This window comes from Oratosquilla oratoria, chromosome 37 (assembly GCF_046742065.1).
Source record: "Oratosquilla oratoria isolate Oo_2021 chromosome 37, ASM4674206v1, whole genome shotgun sequence".
Classification (NCBI taxonomy): domain Eukaryota; kingdom Metazoa; phylum Arthropoda; class Malacostraca; order Stomatopoda; family Squillidae; genus Oratosquilla; species Oratosquilla oratoria.
This window is the reverse complement of record NC_134813.1, coordinates 43,182,992-43,189,549: the sequence shown is the minus strand read 5'-3', so window position 1 is coordinate 43,189,549 and position 6,558 is coordinate 43,182,992.

Here is a 6,558-nt window from a genome sequence, read left to right as displayed (position 1 = left end):
ATTTCGTTTTAACTTCGTTTATGATGTCTGAACTCAATCTTCCTCCAAGTTAATCCAGATATAATTATATCAAACTCTATCTAGCGATAGTTAGACCCATCCTTGACTATGCGGTACAGTTTTGGTCTCCGTCCTACCGAGTGGACATCAATTCACTAGAATCAGTACAGAGAAGAATGACCAAAATGATACATGAACTCAGAAATTTGCCTTACGAAGAGAGGCTTAGGCACCTTAACTTACACTCTCTGGAAAGACGCAGAGTGCGGGGTGATCTAATAGAGGTGTTCAAGTGGTGATCTAATAGAGGTGTGCAAGGGTGATGCAAACAAGGTCATCATAATAAAACAACAGGGCAGGACTCGCAGTAATGGTTTTAAACTGGACAAATTTAGATTTAAGAAGGAAATAGGCAAAAATTTGTTTACTAATAGGGTGGTCGACGAATGGAATATACTTAGTAACCATGTAGTAAGCGCTGAAACTATCAGTTGTTTTAAGAAACGATTAGACAACTTTATGGATGGGGATGACAGGTGGTGATGGATACGGAGCTGTCTAGTGTAGGCCTTATGGTCTCTTGCAGTCTCCTTCATTCTTATGTTTTTATGTTCTTATTTGTAGAGTAAACTGTATCTTCTAATGTCCTTTGAAAACCTTACCTCTTTTAGTTCTTTCCCATGCACTCTTGTTGTTCCCCCGTTCTCTCGTACTATGTTTAATTTGGCGGCAGATAATTTTTTATTCTGGCCAGAAATATATATTTTTATTTTCTAAAATAGTTTGAAGGTGACGGTACCTTTGTAATCCTTGACCTTGTCTTGGATAGCACGAGAACAGGTGTGGTTAAGTCACGGTTTTATAAATGTGTGCGGTATGCCTGCTTCCGTATCCGAAATGATCACTCACTTCAGTGGGGTACATTCTGCTACTGCTGCTGCTGCTAATGTCACTTGGAAATCACCAGTACGGGCGCGGCACCCATGCCATGGAAAATCATAGAAATACTGCTTCATAGCTTATTTTTCTTTTATCACACACACACACACACACACACACACACACACACACACACACACACACACACACACACACACACACACACACACACACACACACACACACACACACACACACACACACACACACACACACACACACACACACACACACACACACACACACACACACACACACACACACACACACACACACACACACACGTCGGTCAAACAGACAGCAAAATTCAGACTCCGGAGTTATCCAAGAATTTCGAGGATCACAACGACAAGGAAGTACCTGTGTTGTATTTATAGGGAAGGGGAAAGCTCGTGGTGTAGTGGGAAGGTGATGAAAAAGGGGAAGGGGAGGGATTACTGAGGGAAATGGAAGGAAATGAGGAAGGGGAGGACTTGGTCCAGGCAGGCAGACGCCATATAAACAAACGCGGGCCAGATCAATTTTGTGACGATGAAGGGACTAACAAAAATGTAAAGATTAGAAATATAGATAAGAGCAGCACAATGGAAGGTGAAGATAATAATTTCCAAGGATTTAATGTGGGGGGGGGGGGAAGCCAACCCTCCCCGATTAGCAAGCCTGGAAGAAAAACTTGAGAAAATTGTCAAACATTGGGAGGATAGGTTCGGTGAACTCACGAAGATCACGCAGAGAGTTGAAAAATTGGAAGAATTAGAGAAGGTGAACCAAAAACTAAAGAAATAGAAGTATTAATAAGACAGTTAAAAGAAGTAAAAGATGAGAATGAGGAATTAAAGAATAATAATAAAGAGAATAAAGAGTTCATAGCAAAAGAAGCACAGAGTTGGAAAAAAATCCAAGAGAACAGCAAAATTGCATCTAATGATATAGTAAAACAACAGATGAAAGAACAACATGAAGACACAGTTATTAAAGTGATGAGGCAGAAGGAGAATATAGTATGAGACTTAGCAGATAAAAAGAAATGTATAATTATATTAGGAATGGAAGAGAAGTATAACCTACATAGAACCACAAGAATCAAAGAGGAAAAAGAAGAAGTAAGCAGTTTACTAGAATTAGTTCAGGAAAATGAACGTGAAATCGGGAACAAATCGAAGAAATGTATAGGCTCGGGAAATATAGTACAGATATGACCAGACCAATTAAGATTAAATTCAGGTCACAAACGACAGCAGAGAATATCTTAGTAAAGACAGGGAAACTAGCAAACAGTGAACAATATAAAAAGGTATGGATAAAAAGAGAAATGAATAGAAAGGAAAGAAAGGAGAAAAAATGAAAAGGCAAGAAGCTAAGGGAAAAAAAAAACAAACGAGAACAGAAAAGAGTCAGAATAAGAGAAATTCTATTGGAGAATAGCGTATATGAAAGTGAGGAAATGGGCCATACCAGAGAAAAACAAAAGGGAAACAGAAAATACAATGGAAGTAGCGGAAAACTAAGAGTATCTTACACAAATATAGATGGATTAATGACAGGATTGAATGAACTGAATAATTATCTGAAGGAAAAAGAACCGGACATAATGGGAATTGTAGAGACAAAATTAAAAGGTCCACTACAACCGAACAGTGTAGGACATGATGCATATAATTATTGGATTAGAAACAGAGAGACAAAACAAGGGGGCGGAGTTATGTTCCTGACTAAGAAGGATATAAACGTGAGGAGTGTCACATATGGAAAGAATACAGTAGAGATGATTATGATCGAAGTGGAAGACAGAGATAAGAAGAGCAGAAAGTTTGTAATAAATTATGTGCCTCCAAAAACAGCCTCGTGGGAAGAGAGTGAACATAAAAGTATGTTAGAAGACACAAGGATAACATTAAATAAGATAAAGGAAGATGGAGGAAGAAAAGTTGTGATGGGCGACTTTAATGGCAAAGAAGTCTGCTGGGAAGAGATGACAGTAAAGGGTGGAGACGACTCATGGGGAAATGTTCTACTTGATATGATTATTGACCATACAATGACACAATGGATACAAGAGAACACTAGGTATAGAAATGAAGAAGAACCATCGAGACTAGACCTAATAATCACATCAGAACCTGAAATAGTGGAAAAGATTGAATATAAGACACCAATAAGTAAAAGTGACCACATATTGATTGAACTGGAACTAAATGAGGAAAAGTACATGAAAAGAAATGAACAATATAGAAAAGGAAGAATGATGTATGATTTTTTTTATTTTTATAAAGTCAGAGAACTCTTTCAAAAAGAAAACTGGGAAAGAATATACAAAGAGGAAATAACAGTGGAGGGGAAATGGAATATTTTGACAAAAATTTATAAAAAAAAAGGAGTGGAAAAGTATGTCCCAAGACAAAAGCAAGAAAAAGAACATGTAAAGTGCTGGTACAACAAAAGTTGTAGGGAGTTAAAAGACCAAAGAGATAAAGCTTGGACCAAATGGAAGAAAGACAAAAGACCTGAAAAATGGAAAATATATACTTGTTATAGAAATGAATATGTACAAGTGTGCAGAGAGGAAAAGAGAAAATATGAAAAAGATGTCATAGAAAAATGTAAAGATCAACCAAAACTATTTTACAGATTTGTAAACAACAAGCTGAAAAACAAACATGCATTAGAAAAATTACGACAAGGAGGAGTTGAATACACAGAGGAAATAGAAATGGCAGAAATTATGAACAAGCATTTTAAATCGGTGTTTACAAGGGAGAACATACAACCTGGAGAGATCGAATGGGAAGAGAAAGTCCCCCCTATGAAAGAAATAGAAGTAACAAAGAATGAAATAATGAAACACTTGAGTAATCTTGATGTCAGAAAATCGCATGGACCAGATGAAATAGCAAACTGGATTTTGAAAGAATGCAGGAATGAACTGGCAGACAAAATACATAGTATAATAAGCAGTTCCTTGAAAGAAGGAAAAGTTCCAGAAGATTGGAAAAAAGCAAATATAGTACCTATATATAAAGGGGGAAATAAAGAAGACCCTACCAACTATAGACCAGTCTCTCTAACAATACAATAGCAAATATTTGTGAAATAATGATCAAAAGTAGATGGGTAAATTATTTAGAAGAAACCAACGTGCTAAATCCAAGGCAATTTAGATTCAGACAAGAACGATCATGCGTCACCAATTAAAATGTTTCTATTCAAGGCTAATGGATATAATACAAGAAAGAGATGGATGGGCTGATTGTGTATTTCTAGACCTAAATTCTTTTTTTACAAAGTACCACATAAGAAGTTGCTTAAGAAATTAGAAACTGAAGGAAGACTACAGGGCAAACTGCTTAAATGGATGGAAGACTTCTTGCAAGAAAGAAAAATGAGAGTAGTGATAAGAGACAAACACTCAAATTGGGATGAAGTAATAAGTGGTGTTCCACAAGGAACAGTTCTGGCCCCAATAATGTTTGCTATATATATTAATGATATGGATGAAGAAATTGAAAGTTATATGAGATTCTTTGCAGATGATACAATACTATTAAAAAAAGTAAATACGGAAGAAGATTGTGAGTCACTACAGAGTGATCTCAATAAGGTATGGGAATGGAGTAGGAAGTGTGAGATGGAGTTCAATACTAAGAAGTGTAGTACAATGGAATTTGGAAAAAGCAAAAAAAGAATGATAGGATCATATAAATTGGGAGAAGAAGGAATAAAGAAAGTTGAAAATGAGAAGGACCTGGGAGTCATTATTATGAATAATATGTCACCTGAGAAACATATAAAAAAAAAAAATTGGAGAAACTTATAATTTAATAAGAACAATCAGTGGCATTTACATACCTGGATGAACAAATGGTGAAGAAAATACTAATCACTTTGATAAGACAAAGATTGGAATATGCAACAACGATGTGGTCAACAAGTACAAAAAAATGTATAACAAAACTTGAAAGAATGCAAAGAGCAATTACATAATTGGCAGCAACACTCTCAAAATTATCATATGAAGAGAGACTAGCAAAACTTGAGCTACAGACATTAGAGCAAAGAAGAGAGAGAGGAGATTTGATAACTATTTACAGAATCATGAAAGGCATAGAAACTATTGATAGAGAGGATATAATAAAATGGGATGATAGAAATACAAGAGGACACGGAAAGAAAATCAAGAAAGACAGCAATAGAAGAGATATGAAAAAGAACAGCTTTCCTCACAGAGTAATAGACATTTGGAACAAGTTAGATGAGAAAGTGGTGTGTGCAAAAACAATACATGAATTTAAAAACAGTTTAGATAAAATGAGATATGAAGGCGGGATACCACGAGCATAGCTCCCCTTCCCTTAAAATGCAACTAGGTAAACACACACACACACACACACACACACACACACACACACACACACACACACACACACACACACACACACACACACACACACACACACACACACACACACACACAGTATATATATATATATATATAAATATATATATATATCTCTATATATAAATATCTATATATATATATATACACTCGTACATACACTCATGTGATTGCCCTATACCTGCATACATGCATGCGCATATGCACACGCATACATAGAAAGGTACGCATACAGATACACACACACACACACCTGCACTTTATATTACGTTTCATGTCGTTTCTTATTCCCCTCCTTTGTTTCAGATTATAACTTTTTTCTTGAAACCTCGTGGTAACTGGATACATAATTTTTCTTCCTCCAGTAAGCTATTTCACACAACCAGTTCTCTATTTGGGAAACTGTGCTATTTCCCAACCCTCGTGACCAGCCTCTTTTGCTCTTTCACTTTTTGTCCTTCCTTGCTGTGGTGGCGTTCCCGCCGTTGCCTCCAGTCTTGATGGTTCCTTCAAATCTGAGATCTATTTCATGATGTCTTTTGTAGTGTGTCAGTTTGACGTTACTGTAGAAACTTCCCTTTTTTTCAACAAAATTGATAACTGCTGGAGAAGAAGGTGCGAGTGAGAGGGGCATGGACTGGAGAGAGAGAGAGAGAGAGAGAGAGAGAGAGAGAGAGAGAGAGAGAGAGAGAGAGAGAGAGAGAGAGAGAGAGAGAGAGAGAGAGAGAGAGAGAGAGAGAGAGAGAGAGAGAGAGAGAGAGAGAGAGAGAGAGAGAGAGAGAGAGAGAGAGAGAGAGAGAGAGAGAGAGAGAGAGAGAGAGAGAGAGAGAGAGAGAGAGAGAGAGAGAGAGAGAGAGAGAGTGAGTGTGTGTGTGTGTGTGTGTGTGTGTGTGTGTGTGTGTGTGTGTGTGTATATATGTGTGTGTGTGTGTGTGTGTGTGTGTACTCTATGGTTCGGAAGGAGTACTTGGCGAGGCGAGCGGGCCCAGCGTACCGTAGCGGTGAAACGACACAGGGCCAAGACCCAGAACGGAAGCAAGCCGGTTTTCGGGGGAAGGAGCAGGAGGAGAAGGAGGAAGAACTCCTTAGTTGAGTGTCCGCTTCTACGTAAACGTACACACACACACAACACACACACACACTCACACACACACACACACACACACACACACACACACACACACACACACACACACACACACACACACACACACACACACACACAC